Below are 22,715 nucleotides of genomic sequence, written 5' to 3' on the forward strand. Positions count from 1 at the left end.
GTTTACCAGTGGAGGCTCTCTTGACTAAATGAAAGCAATCCCTTTGTGCAACTCTCCCCTTCCCACCCTTCTAAATGGGTTTGTCTCCGAGCACCAAAGTTTGGGTGTATCGGCCAGGCTCCCTTCTCAGGCTGAGTCCCCTTTCCAGTGTGTGGTGTTCTCCATGCCTTCTGTAGGCTGGAGGTGGAGAGAGAAGCCAGCAGTCAGCTAGACCACTGGCTCAGACTGGATTGGCTGTGGTTTTGGTTCCTTGCCTTGAAAAAATGAAGGTAATGATTCTCAATCTGCTGCTCAGAGCACCATAAAAGTTAATGGGTGGTTTGCAAAGCGTTTTGACACCCTTGGGTGGACAGCCGCTGTACTTTGCGGGGCTGGGGGTGTCCCTTGCTTTCGTCATCAAATAAAACAGTCTGTCTCCTACTTGGCCATCCTGACCAGGAAACGGGCGCCAGGAGTGACCGGTGGGGTCTGGAGAAGGTTCCTGGTTCCCTGCTCAGTACAGTCGGCCCAGGCTAAGCCCCTCAGAAAATGGGGGGCTTGGAAGGAGACAGAACTCCCCAATCCACCTTCCCTGTCTGCTTTCTGCACGTGGGCAGATGTGTAAGGGGGCTTTGACGTTAAGACGGGCCCCAGGATTCACAGGCCTGATGCCCGGCCATCCAGAATGACGAGGCCTGCTGATCCAAGAGGGAACAGTTAGTTCTGGGAGAAGGGCTCAGGCTGTGAACAACCCTGGCTTCCTAGGCATTTGTTTTATGGCTCCCTTGTTTACGAAATGAACAATGACTAGCTCAGATCTGCGGGGCCTGAGAAGCTTCTGTGAGCTTTAATTTTTTTCCTGTTGTCCCAAGCCTCTGGCATCGTGCTTTACGGGGCTTTTTAAACAATTGGGAGAAACTCATATCATTTGTTAACGTCTGATACCGAGAGCCGGAGGTGCCACACAGGTTGCCTTTTGTTCCTCTTGCAAAGCAGCCGTGAAGGAAGCTCCTCTTTCTTTAGCAGGTCTCCAGGGCTCCAGTTTGTCATTCGATAGTTTCATTTTTTTTTCATTGTCGCTCCCACCAGCACTTTGTTCTGCCCAGTGTCTAGTAGCTGACCACAGCCCAGACACAGGGGGGACCCAGAAAATGGTCTGGACAAGTTGCTGATAAGTGTCCTTCCGGGGCTCATCGGCTCTTAGTACTGTGCCCCGAATTTTCTCCGCGTAGGGGGGAGAGGGGGAGTCTTCCTGGATTTTCTTCTCTGCAGCTGTTTGCTAACTGGATTTCTGGTTACCCAGCAGCCTGGAATTGTTTTCCTGCCGGCTGCTTCAACAGACCTTTTCCTTATTCTAATAGTTGTAGTGTGAGGATAAGACTTGCTGAGGTCAATGGGGTTTGCACCCCGGGTTCTGGGAGGCCATTCCTGAGTTTAAGTCCTGGCACTCAGGCCTGTGAAGTGTGGGAGGGTGTGTGCGCTTCCTTCTTCCCGGGGAGGAGGCCAGCTGGCTTCCCTCAGCTTCTTAAGGGGAGCCCTTGGCCCGAACAAGGTTAGGAGTTAACCGCTGCGCTGGGCCCTGGCTGACCTCACCCCATGCTCGGGGCAAACCTCCATGGCTCCGTGTTTGAGGAACCAGCCGTGTGCCTGCCCGATACTCAACTGAGGAGAAGCCGTTGTTCAGCCAGTGGGCCTTGCTCCATCCACGTGGGTCTCCCTTAGCTTTGTTATTTTCAAATTCGACACTGGAATTGGGCCACGTCGCAGTTTTTCTTCTGAGAATTGGATTCAGGCCCCTGGGATATTTCCTAAGGCCCTGGAGATGGACACTAGGACTTCTTTGCCCTGAGGTCACTGCCTGATAACCAGGAACTAGGAAGGGTCACCATGCAGCTAAGTAGACTTCACCATGACTGCGTGGCCTGGAGGGGAACCCGGGGGCCATCCAGTGTTGCACTGGGCTTCCAGCGAGCTGGGTCCCCCGCCTCCCCAGCTGTTTGCACAATAGAAGTCCCATGTTCTCCCATCACACCCTGGAGAGTAACAAAAAAACAGTTCAGCCAGCCCTCACACACAAGGGAACCATCCAGCTACTTACTCAGGGTCTTCCGGGGAGCCCGAGCCTGCTTCTCCGTGGGCCCCGAGGGCATCGTGTGTTACTGGACCACGTGTCTGATGCCATGAGTATCAGCGTCTCAGGGGAAAGGGTGTCGCGGTGTTCAGCCTTTAGAAGGCAAGAGAATGCTGAAGGTATTTTAGAAACAGTGTGTGTGATGTGTTTCTAGGAAGGGTGAAATTCCTTATCGTGCCTCACTGCTTCCCATTCACCAGGTGTAGAAAGTAGCTTCCCAAACCTTCAGTAAGAAAATATGGGCTTGTGGGAATAGAATGGTGTACTGAGTTCAACTAATTTAAGTCGAGATTCGGGGTGTTTTTTAACGGGCATAGCTTGCTGAGGGTTTGTGATAGACCAGGTCCAGTGTGCACACTTTTTTTTTTGCGGTACACGGGCCTCTCACTGTTGCGGCTTCTCCCGTTGCGGAGCACAGGCTCCGGACGCACAGGCTCAGCGGCCGTGGTTCACGGGCCCAGCCGCTCCGCGGCATGTGGGATCTTCCCGGACCGGGGCACGAACCCGTGTCCCCTGCATCGGCAGGCGGACTCTCAACCGCTGCGCCACCAGGGAAGCCCCGGTGTGCACACTTTTATCCTTGCAAAAACAGCTAGGGGTTCCATTTTACAGGGAAGCTAGAATTGAAGTAGTTGCTCCAATCTAATCGTCCCAGTAAGTGCTTGATTTGATTCTGGACCTGCCTGGGCCCAGAGCTCTTCGTCATAACTCCCAGTGTGCCAGAAAGAAAGAAACAGGTCACAACTTCGGGAGCGTGAAGACACAGGGATGGAGATAGCAGAGTGCCTGTCTCCCTTACACAATGACCAAAAAAAGGTGATGAAATCTTTAAAACCCTAGGAATCTTCGTCGTCTAAATGGAAAGCGACCCGTTTGCACCTTTGCTCCCCGGGAGCCGTGCCCTTGCGCCCGGTCTGCAAGGTAAAGTTTGATGTATTTGGAAGATTGCGATTTTGGAGGTGGGACAACTCAGACAGAATTTGCTCTGAAGTTTGTCCTTGTACCATGAAAAGAGGGTATTCTGGGCAGATGAGGTTACTAGAATAAGATTAAGATTATGGGAAGGCTGTGGAGTAAATGTAAGATAAGGGTCCGCCTTCCACTTTACAATCAAATAAAGGGTATACTAATGAGATTATTCCTACCTGCTCCATCAAAGCTAGGTCTTCGGGGAACTCTCAGAGCTGATGCCTGGTAGCCCAACTCTTCTGAACAAATTGAAAAGAATCCTTTCCGTGAAAGGATTTTTGTGGTTCCGTATTCTCACTAAATCTCCCTCTCATCTCTCTCCCCTTCCCTGTTCTCCCAGTCTGCTTCACTGAGGAAAACCCTGCCCTGTTCTTACGAAACAGGGAAGCCTCCTAAGCTCTGTAGGCCTGGAAGGAATTCACATGTTCCTTTTCGTGGCTTTTTCCATGTTGCAGGTCCCTGAGCCCGAAGTGTGCTGGGCAACCTGCTCCCCGGAAAAAAACAAAGCGTCTTGATGGTAGCATCCGTCAACTGCCCTGGTGTAAATCCTCCCACCATGGCTGATTTCAAGCTGCCAGTCGGGTCTGGCAGTATTACTAAGTATTTGACAATCCGTGTAGCCAGTTAGAGTGGGCTGCAGCTTGCCTTTCATCGCACTGAGCCCAGCAGCACAGCCCCCCTTGTAGAATGGATGAAATGGTTGCCTGGGCTTCTGCTTGGACCACGGCTGCCCAGGAGCTGTATGTACTGAGAGGGTTTGGATGTCACTGAGTAGCCTAGTTTGGCCAGCAAGAGTTGAGTGCTTCAAAACTCAGACTCCACATTAAAATCACCCCGGGGGATTTTCAAAGCTGCCCAGTGGAATCGGCATTCTGTGTGTGTCCAGGGTTGAACTCCACGGATGCAGGGAATTTGTGTAAGAAGAAAATTAGAGGTGTGGTTTGAGATGAGGCATGGCAGACCCTGTATTTGAGGCCAAGGAGTTGAACGTTTTCCGTGTGGGGTGAGGGAAGGTTTTCCAGCAGAAGCCTCGGAGTGGAGGAAGGGCCCACATGTTCCCAGTTGCCAGTCGCCGGTCTGACTCCAGTGGCCCTCCACGGGGGCGGACGACATTGTTGGGCCTTGGTTGCTTCTGCTGGTCTGGAACACAGATGGGCCTTTGCGGAGGAAGGGAGGGTTCAGGACGAAGTGAGAGATCGCTCCTTGGGGAGACGGCTCCTTGGGTGGGTTTGGTGAGTTGACCTCAGATGTTGCAGCAGAGAGCCGGCGTCTAGAGGAGCTTCCCAGGACCGTCCAAGTGAAGAAAGGAGAAACTCGATGGCTGAGGGCTCTTCAAGCATCTGAGCTTGGTTGCTCACGTAAGCTGATTGCTTTTTCTCTGTCATAATTAGCAGTCCAATTATTTAAAATGTAAGAGCTTCCTTGAGAGGCAGCAGGCGCGTGGGAAGGGGAGTGTCACTGAACTTCTGAGCCAGGCTTGTGAGCCGGGAGGGGCCAGCCAGGCCCTCAGGTGCAGACTTAAGGAGGCATCACCCTTGGGTTGTACACACGCAGGGTCCGCCCTGCTGGTCAGGGGTCACCCGTGTGAGAGAGGGCTGGCTCGGGCCTCACTTCCTTAGAGCCGAACCCGTGATCGTGGAAGAGCTCACTGCAGCCTTGAGTGTGGAGTGGGCCTGGGAGCACGCTTCTCAGTCACCCCATGAAGAGGGGCGGGAAGGCCAAGGGGGCGGGGGAAAGAAGCAGCTATGGTGGGAGAATGTGTACCGCGTGTCCCTGAAGCCGAGGAGAAGGTTGGGGTGTGGGGGAAGGGAGCCCCGTGCAAACAGGACAGTTCTGGTTACGAATCATCAGAGAAGTAACACCCGGAAGTCTAGGGGCCACTGGGTTTGGCTTGTTAGAGCCGTGTGACTGTGGTAGTGGGGAAGCTTCTAGAAAACCAAGGACAAGGGGCATAGGCCACTGAGTTAGTGATAAAAGAAAAAGGACTGTCTTTTGAGGATATCAAGGCAGGAAGGACCCAGAGTTGCGTCAGAGGGCCTGGGATGCTCCGGGCTGCGGAGGCCTGGCCGGGGGCTGACGGGGTGTTAGGACCAGCGCGGAGAGATGCAGGGTCCAGTGAGGGGGTGTGGCGGCCCCGTGGACTGTGAGGGATAGAGGTAGGTGTAAGTGGTTGTCATTGGGAGCAACTGGTTAGAAGACTCCCTCGCCCCCGTGCCTTTTCACCAGCCTTTTTTGGGGGTTGGCTGGGGGCCTCATTTGCCCCGAAGTCCCAGCTCCCTGAGGCTCCTCAACGAAGGCTTTCCTGACTGCCCAGGCCAGGAGCTGACAGCTGCTTCCTCACCTGTCCGTTGTCCCCCTAGGCAGGGCTCTGCTAGGCATGGGGCTTGCATCTTTATCTCTGCATCCTCGCTGCACAGACAGCACATTCCGTGAGCGAAGAGGGACCAGCCAGGATGAAGACCGAGGGTGGTGCCTTACCAAGTAACCAGACAGCGGCAACGCTGAGAGCCTTCTTAGACATCTTCACAGCTAAAAATTACGCTAGAGGATAGAAGTAATTTCTATGAATAATGATCAGCTGACTTGTAAACGCTGTTCAGTGGCCCCCTTGCAGCTCTGCCCTTTACCGTTTCATTGAGTCCGGCTTCCCGCCTTTGTTTACCCGTTCGTGCTGTGGCCCTTTTGGGAAGGATTTTAATGTTTATAGCTTTCGGATACAGAGAAATACAACTCTTCCTCAACTTAGGATGGGGTTGTGTCCCGATAAATCCATCGTACACTGAAAATATCGTCAGTTGAAAGTGCATTTAATTACACCTAAACTACCCAACATCATAGTTTAGCCTTCTCTAACTTAAACGTTCTCCAAACGCTTAGAGGAGCCGACAGAATCATCGAACACAAAGCCTGTTTGGTGATCGAGTTTTGAATATCTCACGTAATTGATTGAATATTGTACTGAAAGTGAAAAACAATGATTGTCGGGGTGCAGAATCATTTTAAGTGTGTCGGTTCCTGGCCCCGATGATCACTCCCTGCCCTGCCCAGCATCATGGGAAAGCGTCAAACCCACATACGCTGGCTCCAGAAAAGAGCAAAATTCAAAATTCGAAGTACCGTTTCTACTGAATGCATATTGCTTTCACACCCTCGTAAAGTCAAGAGATGTAAGTCAGGGACCATCTGTAAATGGAGTATCTGAAAAATGCAGGTACCTTTAAGCATTTTAAAATTACCCTGAGAATCATTGTTTTGACAAGTGGTGTCAAATATTTGTATATGTCCCTTACAGAAGTAGAAAATAAAGGTCCGTGTTTGAATTTAACTGGGAATAATGGTTGGAGCTGGTGTATCGATAGCACATATAAGTAATTCATGTAAAGGGCTGGGCCAGGGCCTGTGATCCAGGGCCACTTGGCAGCCTGTGGTGGCGGTAGTGATGGTGTAAAAGCAGTCACCTACTATGGTCTGGTCTCACTTTTCCTCCCCATCATCCCGTCCCAAATATCCTCTTGCAGAAGTTGTGGGTTTTTCCCCCTTGTGACTTCGGAAATCAGTGTTTCCGACATTTTTAGGAGGACAGCTCTGTTCTGGTTTTGTGCCGGTTGGCAGCCATTTGGCTATCTCACTTTTATGTGCTGGATTAGGAAACCAACATTTCAAATTTTGGTCGCATTTCAGGCTCACGTTGGAGTCTTCTGTACATGGCTCTTTCTTTTCCGTCAATCAAATATGAAGCAACACGATTTGCACAACTGAAATTCATTATAGGTGATTCAAGAATTAAGTGACTAACCATCCATCGTGTTCTTCTAAACACTGTTTTTTGTACCCAGCGCATCGTCAGGGAACAGAAATAGCTGAAATAAGTTTTCACGGACTGGAAGGTGACAAGTGAGGAGAGGGGTGGAGTCAGCAAGTGACACCCCAGTCCGAGACCTGAGATCCAGAATGGCCCTGGCTGGTAGGCTGGGGGGACCAGCAGCCAGTGGCTGGAGGCCTCTGTGCCTCTTTGCAAGAAGGCCTTACCTGCCCTAGCTACCTTGGGGGTGGGGGAGGGAGGTGAAGCATCTTGTGTTCAACATATGTCCTTTCTAGATACGAATTGTTATGGGAAGAGGGAAAGAGTTTGCTGTGATTTTTCATTCTTTTCTTAAAAAAACCCTGTCTGCTTAAGTCCCCCCTGCCACCCCCCCACAGTTACTCAAGTAATCGTATGTTCATCTTAGAAACCTTAGAAAATGCAAAAGGAGAAAAAAGTTTCATCAGTGGAATTCTGCCACTCATGGTAACTGCTCTGGGCATTTTTGTGTCTTTCAGGTATTTTCACATGTAAATCTAGACTCTTCCAAACAAAACAGGATGGTGGAGTGGGAACTCGTTTTTAGTTCACTAGATACCTGATGTGTAGTAATCCTTCAATCAGTCACTCATTGTTGAATGAACATTATGCTTTTTATTGAAAATTGTTGACCTATCTCCAGATCAATAAGTACAGGTTTGCATCCTGTACTTTGTGTCACATTTGTACGGGGATGCACCCTCTTTAACAAGTCCGCATTCATGGACAGTTTCCAGTGACTTTGAAATTATAAACAGCACTGCAGTGAACATCTTTCACTACATGCAAGTTTCTTCTTCCAGTGAGTTTTGTGCTTTTATCCTTAAAATGTATAAAGAACTTTTAACTATATTAACGGTTGAGTGAACTGTATAATTGCTGCTCAGAAAAGCATGTCCAAAGGTAGTGATATTCAGGAAAGTTCCATCAGTGGAAGGTAATAAGTACTTTGAAGAAGACTTGGTGAACTTTGAGACCAGTCTTAGCCTTGCTGGGACTCCTTTGGGGGAAACTGATTTCTGATCATCAAGAGTGCTAATGTTCTCTGCAGCGTGAGCTTCGCGGGCAGGGGTTGGAAGTGCACATGTCAATTTTAGGGACAGCACATACATGCCACTTTCAGAAACAGTAACATAGGGGGGAAACCGTGTGTCCTAAAACTTAGGAGATGTTTCTGGGGGGCGTCTTCAAGGGCTCACTCCTTCCCAGAAGCGGACGAGTCTGATTTCTACGCGCTCGGCTTCGGGAACTGGCACTCCAGGCTCCCCAGGGTCCTGTCACTGTGGCCGTTGAGTGATTCGTGGAGCTGCGTCCCTTGAGGAGCTGCAGTTTGACTTGGCACACGGTGACGGCACAGACTTGATTTTTGAGACCTTTGGGTTCGGTAAGAGGAGAAGGTGCTTAATACCTTCCGCTGATGGGAAGGCCGTAATTTTGATTTCTAGCTGTGGTCTGGTGTCACAGGACTTCTTCATTCTGGCAGGAGAGGGAAGCTGAGTTACGGGCGGAATATTTGTTGGCCTGTGTCCTGCGTGTGGTTCTGCAGGGGGCCTGGCTGCCTCCTCTGTCTTGGCTCCGAGGTATCCATGAGTCATGGTTCGCTGGTGTTAGATGAGGCGGCACTTTTCGGGCTGTCCTTTCATGCTGGCTGTTTGCTCTGGGTGCCAGGTCCACCTCATGGAGTTTTGGGGGGCTTGAGAGCCAGGCCCTCTTGTAACTCTCTGGGACGTTGCCCTAGCCACCCCCCCCCGCCCCCCGTTAGCTCGTGTTTGACTTGAACTCATTCATTCCCTCCCTCACTCCGAATCCACTGTGTGCCAGATGGGCTGTGGGGGATTGGGGGGATGGAGAGACCATCAGGGACAGCCTCTGTGCAGGGAATCGGCCACCAGTGCCCCAGGAGAGGAGGTCGAGTTTCCCCGGGTGTGCTGGGGTTCGGGACAGGCTCCCCAAAGAAGCCCTACTAAGTAGGGGGACTGGAAGGAATTGGGTGGTGCTCACAGGGGGGACTTGGGGGCAGCGGGTGGTTGAGTGAGTGCCAGGAACCGATAGGGGTGCCGGCTTTCTGGGAGCACCGGGTGGGGATGCGAGAGGCAGGTGGCAGGTGGCTGGAAGGGCAGGTCCTTCTGGGCTTCAGTCAGCTTTGAACTTTTATCTCAGCCGCCAGGAAGACGATTACACGTGTGAGCCTGACTTGCAAGGGGCCCGGGAGGTGAGCTGATGACTGGGGCCTCCCTTTCACAGCCCTGCTGCCCCACAGCCACCTTGGGTTCCCCTCCTGGGGCTCCTGGCACCCCACTCTGCGACCCACACGGGGTACCTCTCCCTCCTGACCTGCTGTGAGAGTCTCATAGAATCATCCAATTGATTAAATGACCAACCTGTTCAGTTTTAAGAGTTACGCTTCTTACCCAAAATGACACTTAGAAACTGAGCCAACTGTCAGGTCGTTAAGAGTCCCAGCGTCTTATATTCCAGAAAGGAAAAGGTACTGATGAAGGTGTGGAGATTTTCCAGATAAAACCACATCAGAGGGACCCAGTGAGACAGATCAGAGCAACCTGGCCCTGGTCGGTTGAGTCCCTGGCGGTCTCTGAGCGTGGCTGTCCCCCCAGGACACGGCTCGGGAGCACAGGCAGGGCGAGTCCTGGTTTTCCTTGTCAGGTTGCAAACCTCACCAGGCCGGGCAGTCATTCCCCGCCTGACATCCCCCTTCTCTACCCCACTTGAGTTGGTCACTGCAGAGTTGGAGCTTTGCTGGCCTTCTGGAGGATTTCTGTGTCTACCCCACATTAACCTGGCTAATCCTGTGTCTACTTCTGGGGAAAAACTTCTGCTCCAGTTGGACAACCAGCTGTCCTCAACTTGCTTGGGGTAACACCGTGACTTTATCAAGGTTAAAAGGGACAGAACTGAAAGCTGGAAAATGATGTCATAAACACCGCTTTTTCTGTCATTAGTGAAATTGTCAAGAAGTTGGCTGCTTGCTAAATTGAGGGTCATTATTATTCTGGAAAGAAGCGGGGTTATATGAGCAGGAAAATGGAAAGAGTAGTAGTGATTCCCTGGGGGTCCGGTGTTGGCAGCCTGAGAGTAACAGGTGAGTAAGGCGTTCAGGACAAGCCGTTACGGTTTAGCAGATGATTGTAAATTAGGCATAAGGGGAAAACTTGAGCATGTGTGACTTTGAATATGTCAGGTTGTTTGCGGTTGTCCTTTGCCTTCAGGTTTTAGTGCTGGGAATTGCAGATGGGCAGCTCTGTAGAGCTTGCACACAGGGCTGGAAGGGAGTGAACAGAAGAAATAACAGTGGTTTGGGTGTGAAAATTGGTGGGCAGGTCTGGGGCTGTCATCTCCCACCCAACCGCACCCCCCTCCGTTGTCTTTAACAAAACAAAGTAAACTGTAAATTTAACATGTTTTGGGGAGAAAAAGGAGAAATGACAGCTAATATTTGTAAAACACCTACAGGCAGTCAGTATACCAGGTCCTCTCACTTACACGTGAGATCCTCCCAAAACACAGAGGGGTAGGTGGCATTGTTCACATCTTAACCGATGATGAAACTGAAACCCAAAGGATAGTTATCGTGTCCATGGACACAGCGAGTATCGGAATATACCAGGGAGTAAACTTTTATGTGGTCTTTATGCCTGGATATTAACTGAGGGCGTTATTTACCCAAAACATGAATGCCGGGCCGTACATGCAGCTGTCCCATTGTGGATACGTGGACTATTGGAGTGGGAGGATTAAGTGCATTGAAAATGACACAGAACCAGACGTTGCCCTGGAGGGTATTCATTCCCGAGCACCTGTCAGATCAGCGCTGCCACACGCCTCCCACTTCTCGCCCCTGTGGGCCCGTCTTAGACAGCGGCATCTTGTTTTTAACGTTATATCGACTCTTTCTCACGTCCTGCATTTGAGGACGCCTGTGCCTTGACTCTCTTATCTTCCTCTGAATTACAAGGATCAGAAACTTCGGAAATAGTTCTTTTCATTGATGGTAAATAGTGCCCGTATCAAACTAATTACACATTGCCTGTCTGTGGAGAAAGCATACATGCTCTCCTTAACGAAGCTGACATTACCCTTGATAATAGGAGTAGTACAAAGATATGTAATCCCACTTTGCTAACAAACCGTGTTTACGCATCCCCTCTCCTTTGGGTCCTGGTCTGGCGTTCTTGCGTAGCACCTTTATGCTGTGCTCATAACGGTGGTAATAATTAGGACACCAGTAGCATCTGCCGTATGCCAGCCAACGTCTTCAGCATTTTACCTCTAAACTATTCATCTTTCCAACCTATGATGGGAGGGACACTTAGCATGTCTGGATCACAGGGAAGCTAGGGTGCCAAAGGGGAAGGGACTTGTCTGACCCATGAGTGCAGAAGCCAGGATTTGGGTCTGAGCCATCAACTTTTACCTGTTCTGCCCCGCACCGGGGGCCAGGTCTCCCCCAGGCAGGGAAATCCTGGGGCCAACAAGTTGCTTATGGGAACCAGGTCGGGGGCGGGGGGCGGACAGGTCAGGAAATGTGAGGTCTCAGGTGAGATGAGGATGGGCAGGTAACAGCCAGGTGGCCCGTCTGACGGGGACGATTCCCAACCCCCAGCCGGAGCCAAGGCTTGAGCACAGGAGAGAGACCTTAATGCTGGGGGGCGGCAGGGGAACTGGGCAGGAAGGGGGGGGGTCTCAATCCACCCCCCCCACACACTGCACTGTCACACTTGGCACACATGTGAGCCCTCCTGCTGTGGCCCAGTCCTCTCCTGCCTCCTTCAAAGCTGTCGTTTATCAAGATCTACACCCATCAGGCCCTGTGCCAGACATTCGGTCAAGGTGTCTTCATGACTCTGCGTGGTAAATGTTTTAGAGGTAAATCTTTGTACCTAAAGAGCTTGTACTCAAGTAACTCTGTTTTATGGTGCTTTTCTGATTAGCCATGACATGTTCAACTAATAATTAGTGCAGTGTGGGAAGCTCCCTGCTTACCGTCATGGTGCCTCCGGTTTTCCTGCCTGCCAGCCATGGAGGAGCCCCACTGGACTTCCCTCTGTCAAGCGAGGGTGGCCGTCTGGTCCTCTGGGACCCATCCATCCACGGCTGATGGGATGAAAGGTGGGCTTTGGTCCACCAAGGGATCTGGGACCCCGGTTACCTTGGTGACCACAGTGATGACTGATGAAAGGTTCCAGATCTTGCCTCTTTGGCCGCTTGAACTCATGGGGGAATATTTGGAAGCAGCAACATCAGTAGAACCATTGGTGGGCCGTGGGGTGGGTGGCTTTACAGTGGTGTTTCCGTGCTGGGGTACTCTGGAGAGGCACCTGAGTGCCTGGCGCCAGGTGGACCCCAGTGCCGTCCTTGTTGTTTTCTAAGGCATCTCTCGTTTCTATTTTAATATCCTCTTTAACCCAAGAGTTATTTGGTTAAGTATTTAATTTTTTTCCTTGTCTATTTTCCCCTTTTTCCTCCCTCTTACTTTCTAGTTAACTTCTGGTTTGACTGCACTGGGGCCAGGGGCTGTCCCATACAGTTTTCTAATTTGGAGGGTTTTTCGGGTGTCAAGAATGCTTCTGAGTGTTTGCGGATGTTCCTTGGATACTCGCACGGCCTTTTGCATCTTGTCCAGGACGTGGAGGTGGGTGTGGGTCATTTAAATTATGCTCGTTGATTATGTTATGTTTCACGTTGTAACTAGATGATGCTCTGTCCGCTGTGCTGTCAGATTCGAGGGTCGGGCTCCTGTTTCCCGACGTGACTGCGGTTTTGTCAAGTTCTCTGGATCAACTGTAGCAGCTTCTCCTTCGTACGTGTTAGTTGTTCTTTCAGCATAATTGGATCTTTTGATCGCTTCACCATTTTGTCAATCAAAAAATGCTCTTGTGTGTGTATTCAGTGTTTGTGGCCTGAATTTTACCTTTCCTGATACCGCTTTACTGTCACCCCTTCTGGGTCATTTTCAGGTGTGTTTCACGCAGAGACAAATGCTTCTCCTCACTGGGTTAGAGCCCCTTCCTGGGTGATTCACGTTTGGTGTACTAACTCATACGCTCGGTTCCATTGCTGCCCTGTTCCTTGAAGGGCTTGCTTCTCGTGTCCTCTTGCTGACTGTGGTTTGGAAGGCAGACCCGTGGCCCGTGGCTTAGTTACATTCATTGAAAAGGAGAAATTCCTGCTGTAAGTGCTTGGTGCGTGTTGAGAGCCGTGTCAGGACTCGGGTCTGCTGCTCCCCGGACAAAGTGAGCGTTTCAGCCGGGCTTCCTCCCCCAGGTCCCCTCTTCCCAGGGTCCACGGGTGCTGTTTTCCTCCTGTGATGTTGCATCCGTGATGCTGCCGAGCTCTCTGGTTCTCTAATCAGTTGGGGTTTGCAGTCTTGAGTGTGGTTTGATTTTGTGTGTGTAACACTTGGATCTGGGGATGACTGAGGTGCAGTCAGAGCCTGGCCTGTAGACTTTCGGGGCCCCCTCCCCAGCGCTCGGTCCCTTCTGTGTGTCTGGGAGGTTGTGTGTTGTCACGTGGACAGGGTTTCGGTGGGACCCCATGGTCACGTGGCACCGGGTGCTGGCCTCAGTTGTGCCTGGCGTGGCTCTGTGACCTGCCTTTGCCTGGGAGGCCGACCCTCCCCCCCACCCCCGTCCTTGCTGCTCATTCCTTGGTTCCCTCAGCGGACACTCCTGGTGGCTTCAGCGTGCTGGACACGGTTCAGCCATGCCCTTTGCCCTTTGCCAAGAACTGAGAACACAAGCTGATCGTGTTTCTTCCTGACCTGCGCACTCCAAGGCCTTCCTGGTTTCACAGAGTAAGCCTGAGCTCTTCAGCACCGCATTGGGTCTGACAGGCCGGCCTTCGAGCTTTCTGTCTGGCCTGCCCGTCTCTGCAGCTGCCCGCCGGTCCCTGAGATGCCGCAGTGGCCCCCTACCTGACGCGTGTACACCCGCCTCCTCAGGCCTTCAGGCTAAATGTCACACACACACACACACACACACACACACACACACTCACACTCACACTCACTCTCTCCCTCTCTCTCTCACTCGCTGTAGCCCCTAATGTCTTCCTGTGTTAGCTCCGGCTACGTTGGTCACAACAGTCGCAGTCATTGGTATTGAGGACTGGCCTGGATGCCATCCTTCCTTTGCTCCTGAACTTAAGGGGGGGTCTTGGTGAACCTCTGTACCTCAGCTGGGCTTCTCTTGTCCTCCGAGCATCACATTCACCTGTGAGGGTTGCGCAGGTCCCTCCCTTACAGTCAGTTGGCCTTGGGCTGGGCCCCTTGCATCCTTCGTTTTAAAAGCATCCTAGGTGACTCTATGCCCAGCTTAGAGTGACCCCCATTGGAACCCATGTCTTGAATGGCATCATTCCTTAGATGATGGTTTTTCAAAAATGTCGCAGTGCTTATTAAATTGTTTTATCGTCAGAATAGGGTGCTTTTGTAACAATTCCAAATATTACCGACACCTGGCAAGTGAAAAGTGAGTCACTCGTCCCCACTGGAGCAGGCTGTGTCTCTGCTTTTAACCACCTTCCTCGGGCTAATTCCATTGTGTTGCGGATTCTTCTGCCGACCTGTATCGCTCAGGTTTCCGAGTCTGTATTCCCAAGCGGGGCTTGGGTATAGTTTCCTTTTTGGTTTGTTAGCTTTAGGGGTCAGGATCACTTTTTGCCTCATAAAGCGATTGGCAAGGAGACTTTTTTGTAAAGTGCTTTAGACCTGTCTTGTGGGGCCCCAGGCCCCAGTGGAAAGGAGTTCCATGTGTGTTGCTGCGGGGCGTTGCCAGACTGAAATTGCAGAAACTACTTGAAGAAAACAAAATAGGCTACTGTATAGGACCTCCCTCTCTTTTCTTTTTTCTTTCTTTCTTTTTTTTTTTTTGTGGTACGGGGGCCTCTCACTGTTGCGGCCTCTCCCGTTGCGGAGCACAGGCTCCGGACGCGCAGGCTCAGCGGCCATGGCTCACGGGCCCAGCCGCTCCGCGGCATGTGGGATCTTCCCGGACCGGGGCACGAACCCGCGTCCCCTGCATCGGCAGGCAGACTCTCAACCACTGCGCCACCAGGGAAGCCCCACCCACAACTCTTTGAAAGAGAAATTCTCTGGAAACTCTCCAGCCTTAAAAGCAAAGGTTCCCTACTCCCCTCTTTTTCATTTTCTATTTTTCTGTTCCTTAAGCCCTCTTCAAAGTGGGCTTTTGTTTTGTTTTTAATTAATTAATTAGTTAATTATTTACTTACTTATTTGGTTGCACTGGGTCTTAGTTGCAGCAGGCAGGCTCCTTAGCTGTGGCTCATGGGCTCCTTAGTTGCAGCTCGCCAGCTCCTTAGTTGCGGCATGCAAACTCTTAGTTGCGGCATGCAGGATCTAGTTCCCTGACCAGGGATCGAAGCGCGGGCCCACTGCGTTGGGAGTGCAGAGCCTTGACCACTGCACCACCAGGGAAGTCCCTGGTTATCTAACATTTTAAACCTCAGTGCTGTAATGATTGATCTTCCAAGTTTATATTCATGTTTTAATCATATTGATATTAGTGCATTTATCTTGCTTTTTTTTTTTTTTTTTTGCGGTACGCGGGCCTCTCACTGTTGTGGCCTCTCCCGTTGCGGAGCACAGGCTCCGGACGCACAGGCTCAGCGGCCATGGCTCACGGGCCCAGCCGCTCCGCGGCATGTGGGATCTTCCCGGACCGGGGCACGGACCCGCGTCCCCTGCATCGGCAGGCGGACTCTCAACCACTGCGCCACCAGGGAAGCCCCCTCCCTCTCTTTTTAAAAATTTTATTTATTTTGAATTGTGGTTTAAAAAAGAAAAACCTAGTAAAAAATTTACCATCTTAACAGTTCTTCAAAGTGTACAGTTGAGTAGTGTAAATTGTATTCACATGGTGGTACAACAGGTCATTAAAACTTTTTCCTCTTGGAAAACTGAAACTTACCCATTAAACTTTTCCCCATTTCCCCCTCTCCCCTAGCACCACCTGATAACTAACCACCGTTCTACTTTCTGTTTCTGTGACTCTGACTCTTTTACACAGCCCATATAAGTGGAATCATATAGTATTTGTCTTTTTGTGACTGGTGTTTATTTCACTTATAATGTCCTCAGGGTTCATCCAGGTTGTAGCACATGACAACTGCCTTCCTTCTTAAGGCTGAAAGATATTCTATTATATGGAGAGACCACAATTTGTTTATCCATCCCTCTGTTCTTGGACATTTGTTTTGTACCTCTTGGCTGTTGCGAATCGCGCTACTATGAATGTGGGTGGGCAGATATCTCTTTGAGATGCTGCCTTCACTTCCTTTGGACGGACACCCAGAGGTGGGGTTACTTTATCATGGGATAGTTTTATGTTTAACTTTCTGAGGATCCTCCATACCATTTTCCACAGCGGTTGTACCAGTTTACATTCCCACCAACGCCGCACAAGGGTTCCAGTTTTTCCATTCTCGTCCACACTTGTCAGTTTCCGTTTTTTGCCCGTAGCCAGCCTAAGGGGTGTGAGGTGACAGCCCATGGTTTTGATTTGCATTCTCTACAGTGGTACTGAGCATCTTTTCATACGCTTATTGGCTTAGCCTGCCCTTTTTAAACAGTATTTAGTTAGATTTTCTTTACAGCGTTTTTGAGGAGCCTTTTTCTTTATAGGTACTTGTGGTAAAAATGAAAACTCAAGTGAATTGATGGAGATTTTGAGGGGTTCTCCCACGTACATGTGCTGGGGGAGCTTATTTCTGAATAGACCATTTAGAAGGGGGAGCTCCTTGTGAAAAGTGGGCACAGCCCCGCTCCCACCCGCCCTCTTCCCCGCATTCATCCCGGAAAGTTACGTTCCCCTTTGCGGGTTCCTTAAGGAGTTGATATAGTTCAAGTGTGTCGTGACGACTGTCACCCTGTAGACTTGAAATGTAAGAATTGAAGCCACCCAGTGCCTCTAAAAGAGGGGCCATCGGTTGTCTTCTCTGTTTCTTTACATGTAATCCATGCTTATCACTGATTTAGAAAATACAGCCTGCAGGAGAAATGAAAAGGCATCTGACTGCCTGTCACCCCATCACTGTCACATGGATGTGGTGTTAGAAACGGGGTCATTCGTGCTCACTCCTGCAGCCTGCTTTTTTCACTCGGCAGCTGTGTGGAACAGCGTTCTCTGGCCACACCAATGTCACCCATGCCATGCGGCTCCTTAGCCGTCCCTGGGACGAGTTGAGTGCCGTGGTCTGAGGACGTGATGTCGGCACTTCTTCACGACCCCTGCATTGATTGAAAGCAGTAGCTCACCCACTCCTGTGCATTCCAGTTTGGACATCTCCCTCCCAGCCTCGCTGCCTAAGGTGGAATTGTAGCAGGCGTCCTCCGGCAGGAGAAGCACCTTCTTCACTTCACTTCTCTGCAGGATGAGGTGCAGGTTGGTAGTTTCAGTGCTCTGTTCCGAAATGGAGCCGGCAAGGAGCTATCTCATCACTGCCTGTTCTGTGGTGGCACCAGGCTGAAAGCGATTCCAGCTTCCGGAGAAGAAATGCACGTTACACACCCTCTGGGACAGGGAGGCTGCCTCGCCCCTTCAGCTGGACGCTTCCCAGAGACCCCTCCTTTTTCTGAAGCCTGAATTTGGGGACTGTAGCTCGCACTGCCCACACGAGTGCGAGCCAATCTCGAAGTGTTTTTCCTGCGTCCACTTTGGTAGGTGTGGTTTGGAACCTTCAAGAAGGAATGTTTTCACTTGCCTCAGTGGGTCAGCTCCTCACCTGGGGGAAGGTCAGTTGGAGATTCGGGAAAGGCGTGAACTGGATCCTTTGCTGCCCCCTAAAATGTGCAGTGTCGGGGGCGGGTAGGGTGGGCGGCCCTGTGGACTCGCAGCCCTTGGCTAACAGTTAACCTGAAATGCAACTCTGGGTTTGCCAGGCCCGCTGGGAGCCCAGAAGCTTCCGGAATCTTTAGCTCCACTTGGCCCTGAGGCTTCTGCCTTGATGGGCTGGCCCTTCAGCTGCTCCGCGAGGCTGGAGCTCTGTTCCCTCGCTGCATGGACCAGCTTCCCTAGCTCAGAAAGAGTGAGGGGTTCGTGCCCAGCACAGCTGCTCCGGCTTCTCTGTAGCCCCCCCACCGGCTTCCCCATTCACTGGCAGGTACTGGGTTGCTTTTGGCCGCTGGGTGGGAGGAGGGGCAGGAATTAGGTGGCTCTGAGCCAGTCCGTGTGCCCACCCCGGGGCATGCAGCTCATCCTTAACCGCTCAGGCCTGCTGCCCGAGACACGTGGTGATTTGTGATGGGGATAATCGTAAAACTTAACCCCGATTACAGGCGCGTGTGAAGTGTGCCTGGCTCACATCTCAGCCCAGCTGGTAGCGGCCTGGCACCCCGAGGAGACAGGGCAGGGACATGGGTGTGTGTTGGCTGGGGGTACGGTGATTTCTTGGGATTGGCTTGGTGCAGAGCTGGACGTGCCTGCCAGTGTCCAGCAGCTCTGTTTTGGAGAGCTCTTCGGGAGAAAGGAGCTCGGTTTGGGTTGAGTTGTTTTCCCCAACAGGAATCCTTCCAGCCTGTGAGCTCTGGGGCAGCGCGGTACTGAGCCCTCTGCCCCTTGTCACTTTCACAGTTGGAAAAACTTCCCTGGGGAAGTTCAGTCACGTGCCAAGGCCACCGTGGCAGACCTGAACCCAGACATCCTGCTGCCCCCGAGCTTGGGGCCCCTTCCATCCAGGGCCTGAATTCCATCCTGTAACCAGCTTTTACCTTCCTTTGCTTGGAGGCTCATGCCTGGTTCTAGAATCCTACCTAGGAAGCAGGCACTGTGAGCTTCTTCATGCAGCGTTTGGGGAAACCGAGGCATCAAGAAGTTCCCCCGAACTTGGAGGGTCAAAAATCGAACAAAAGTGGTTTGACTTGGAGCCTTCTCACTTCCCTCCCCAGCCCCCAGCCACTCTGCTGCTTCTCTTCCAGAAAGGAGCTAAAAGTGGATGTGTTTCTTTCCTCCCGTCTCATCCTCGGGGCTCCTCCACCCAAAGTTTCCAGGTCGCACACAGACGCTGAGCAATTCTCTAAACTGATTGATGACTCCAGAGCACAGGGGTCTGGGGCAGAGTTCAGTGTCAGGGACAGTGTATGTCCCCATACATGCCGGCGTCTCCTAGGGTTCGGGGCCCAGCTCTCATCCAGTGACCCCTCTGAAGGACGCCCACAGACTTGAGGGACCTCATCAGGTAATCCATCCATCCGTGCAGGGGGGCCCCCCAGGTCACCTGGCCAGGTATGTATAAAGGCCCAAACAGGACAGGTGGTATTTGGGCCCTTCTCCTAGAAATTGTTTTTTTATAAATACAGGCCTGGTTTTCACCTCTATTTATTTATCCAGGCCTCTCAGGTTGTGACTTCCTGATGATGTTATAGTCAACTGAAAGCTCTGAGTCGCCAACTTAAATCCTTAGGAGGGCGGAGGGTAGTGTGTGTGTGGTTGAGAGGCCTTTACATAGAGCTTCCTGCAGCCGTGCTAGGCTTTTGTTCTCTTGCACTTGGGCTGAGCACTTCTGTTGCTTGTTTTATAATAAATAGAAAAGCTTGTATTTTTTTCCCTTCTGGCTGGCAATGGATGTAGGGGGACTTTCAGCGGAGAAGGAGGGAGGGACCTGGAGAAGGGGGCTCATAGATGCCAGGCCAGGTGACCAAGGTCAACATCACCAGTATTAAGTACCCGTTGACAGTACGTGCCCTTGATACGGTGTGATGAGGGTACTTCACCTCTGCCCCCTTCCTCCCCTGAATCCACAAACCTAGTCTCACCATGAAAAAAAACCATCAGACACATTCCAGCTGAGGGACACTTACAAGCTACCTGCCTGGTCCTGCTCAAAACTGTCAAGGTCGTTGAAAACAAAGAGCGTCTATGGAATTGTCACAGCCCAGAGGAGCCTCAGGAGACAGGGCTGAATGTCATGTGGCACTTGGATGGGATCCTGGAGCAGAAGAAGGACATTAGGGAGAAACTAAGGGAATCTGAACAAAGGGCGGACTTTAGATCGTAATAACATGTCATCCTCATTCGTTGGCGAACGGGCTGTCCTAGTGCGCGATTTAATCGTTGGGAAATTAGGTGTTGCTTGGCGTATGGGAATGCCCGGTGCTATCCTTTCTGTAAATCTAAACCTATTCTGAAAGAAAGTTTATTTTAGAAAAGAGACAAAACAGCGGAAGGGAAGGCCAGTGGGTGACAGGGATTCCATGGCACGGCTCTCAGGCCAGGAATGGCCCTCTGCTCTTACATCTGCTTTACACAGTGACCGCAGCTGGTGTCCGGAGGGTGCCCTGCGGTGCCGGCCAGTGGTACCGGTCGCCCCCTGCCAGGGAGAAGCCCAGGCCTCCACACCCGGGCTAGTAGTTGCCTTTTCTGCCAAACATGGTGCCCAGCCCCCTCGAGGTGAGGCCATGGCCTGTCTCTTCCGGCCAGCGTGTTCTTTGTTCTCTCCTGGACCAGACTTTGAACGGTGAGCTGCTCTCCCAGCCAGCAAGGCAGCCGGCTTCCAAACACAAACACAGGTCATCTCTGCCAGGTGAACTTGAGAAAGGCAGCAGAGCAGCGGGGACAATGGGCCTGTTTATAAACTGCTCTCAGATTCGGAATGTGGAGCATTAGGCTGGCGGTGGGAGTTGCGGTGGTGACCGAGGGTCCCCCTAATCCTGTTAGCGGCTCAGGGGTTGATGCACGGAAAATGGCATGAGATGGTGAGACTGTCTCTCCTCCGAAGATGGCTGATTAAAGTATGCACGGCTGCATCGAGGCGTCTGCTGATGCGGTGAGTCAGGGCTCAGGGAGTGAGTGCTGTTACACGCCCAGCACTGGGGAAGTCACCGAACTCACATGCACACGCATACACACGCACGCGGGCACAGGGCCCCTGCATGCCCTGGAGCTTGTAATCTTCTTAGGCCAGAAGGCTTTCCTAGAGGACCGAGCTCCAGGACGGCGTGGGGACAAATGTCCATCTCCAGCTGGACCTGCCGTCCTCCGGCCAATCTTACGTGCCCAGGAATCGCCCGGGCGTTCCTGACCAGCTCCCGAGTGACAGGAAGGAGGTGGCCGGCGTGGGGACCGCACTCTGAGTGGCAGAGGCTCAGTCTGGGCTGGTGGGGGGTGACTTCTGCAAGGAGTGGGGCCCATGCTTCTCCTTGGGGGCCGGGACTGAAATTTTTTCAGGTGGATAAATCGGGAGGTAAGCCTGAACGTGAGAACAGGGATGAGATTCAGCTGGCAAGCGACCAGGGGGTGGCAGGTGGGAGAGCAGGAGAGATGGCAGCCGTCCTGGGCGGCCCTTGTGCGCACACGTGGTCCCTCATTGGAGAGTAAAACCGCGAGCACCTAGGTAGTGTCGACCGAGGACCCGGAGCTGTTCTAAGCACTTCATGTGTACCATTCACTCCCCACAGCAGCCTGCGAGTTGGATGTCCATTTGGATGCCGTTTTTGCGCCTTTTTATTTATTTATTTTAATTAATTTTTTTGCCATGCCGTGCAGCATGAGGGATCTTAGTTCCCTGATCAGGGATCGCACTCGTGCCGCCTGCAGTGGAAGCGCAGAATCCTAACCACTGGACCGCCAGGGAGGCCCCTTTTGCACCTTTTTAGAGATGAGGGCAGGTCTGCTCCTTGCTTTAGTCCCACTGGTGGGACGAGAGTGGGAGCTGTGCTTCTGGACCCTGGGCAACCCACCCAGCCCGGCACCTGCTTAGGTGGGGTTTCCCAGCCGATGTGTTTACACGGACGAGCATCAGACCGGAGCTTAGGGTCCCTGCACTGGGTGAGCTCCGGGTCCTGGGAACTTCTGGGGTCACCCTTCTCTCAGACGAGCGCTGGGTCCGGAGGCTCACGTACGTGATGGACGTAGAGCCGGGATGGCCGCTTTGGTGTTCTGATCCCACCTGGGGCCTCTTCCTTGCTGTCTGGGCTTTCCCAAAGGTTCTCTCTTCACCACTCTTTGCTTCCCAAACTCAGGTCTGCCGATCTCATCCCCCGTTTGAGATAATACCACCACATTCCCCAGGCCTTCCTGGAAGAAACTCCTCCAGATTCCTTACACGCTTCGGGTGTGCTGTGAAAACACCTTTTCTGGTCTTTTCAGCTCTTCAGTGCAAGCAGGCTGTGCAGCTTGTGGAGGATTTTCTACAGAGGGCCTGATTTTTCGGTACTGAATGTTCCCTGTGCCTCTGCCGGCTGTGGGACAGGAGCCCCAGGAGCAGGGTGGCCGCCTTGCCGTGGTCCTCGGGCTTTGCTCTCACGGCCAAGAGCAGCTTCACCTTCCTTCCTCACTCCATCTGGAACGTGCTTTGTCACCCATTCATTCAACAAGTACTTGAGAGCCCGCTGTGTCCGGGGGTGTAGGGCGTGGGCAAAGGGCAGGGCTCCCTGCACAGTCTGCTTTCCGTCTGTGGGCAGCGGGGACCAGATACCCTTTCCCTGCATCTCACGACCCCCCAGGCCCAGCTGGTGTGCACTTACTTGGCCGTGTGTGCTCACCGAACAGGGTCACCCTGTGCGCGGACCTCTGGCTGGGCTCCTTCCCTGCTGCAGGCTGCAGTCTCGCCCATCAGCCCGCGTAGAAAGTTCTTTTGTTCCATGATATTGCCGTGATTGAATCCATGCCGCAGCCAAACAGGATGTGGTCTGGGTCACTCCCAACTTCCAGAAACCAAAGGTTCTTGTTTTCTGCTGCCTGAAGAGGGACAAACCCCACAATCACAGGGCATTTCAGGGCCCTGTGGGGAGCCCTGGATTAATGAAGAGCCCAGCTCAGCAGC

The sequence above is a fragment of the Phocoena phocoena genome, chromosome 7 (assembly GCF_963924675.1).
Source record: "Phocoena phocoena chromosome 7, mPhoPho1.1, whole genome shotgun sequence".
Taxonomy (NCBI): domain Eukaryota; kingdom Metazoa; phylum Chordata; class Mammalia; order Artiodactyla; family Phocoenidae; genus Phocoena; species Phocoena phocoena.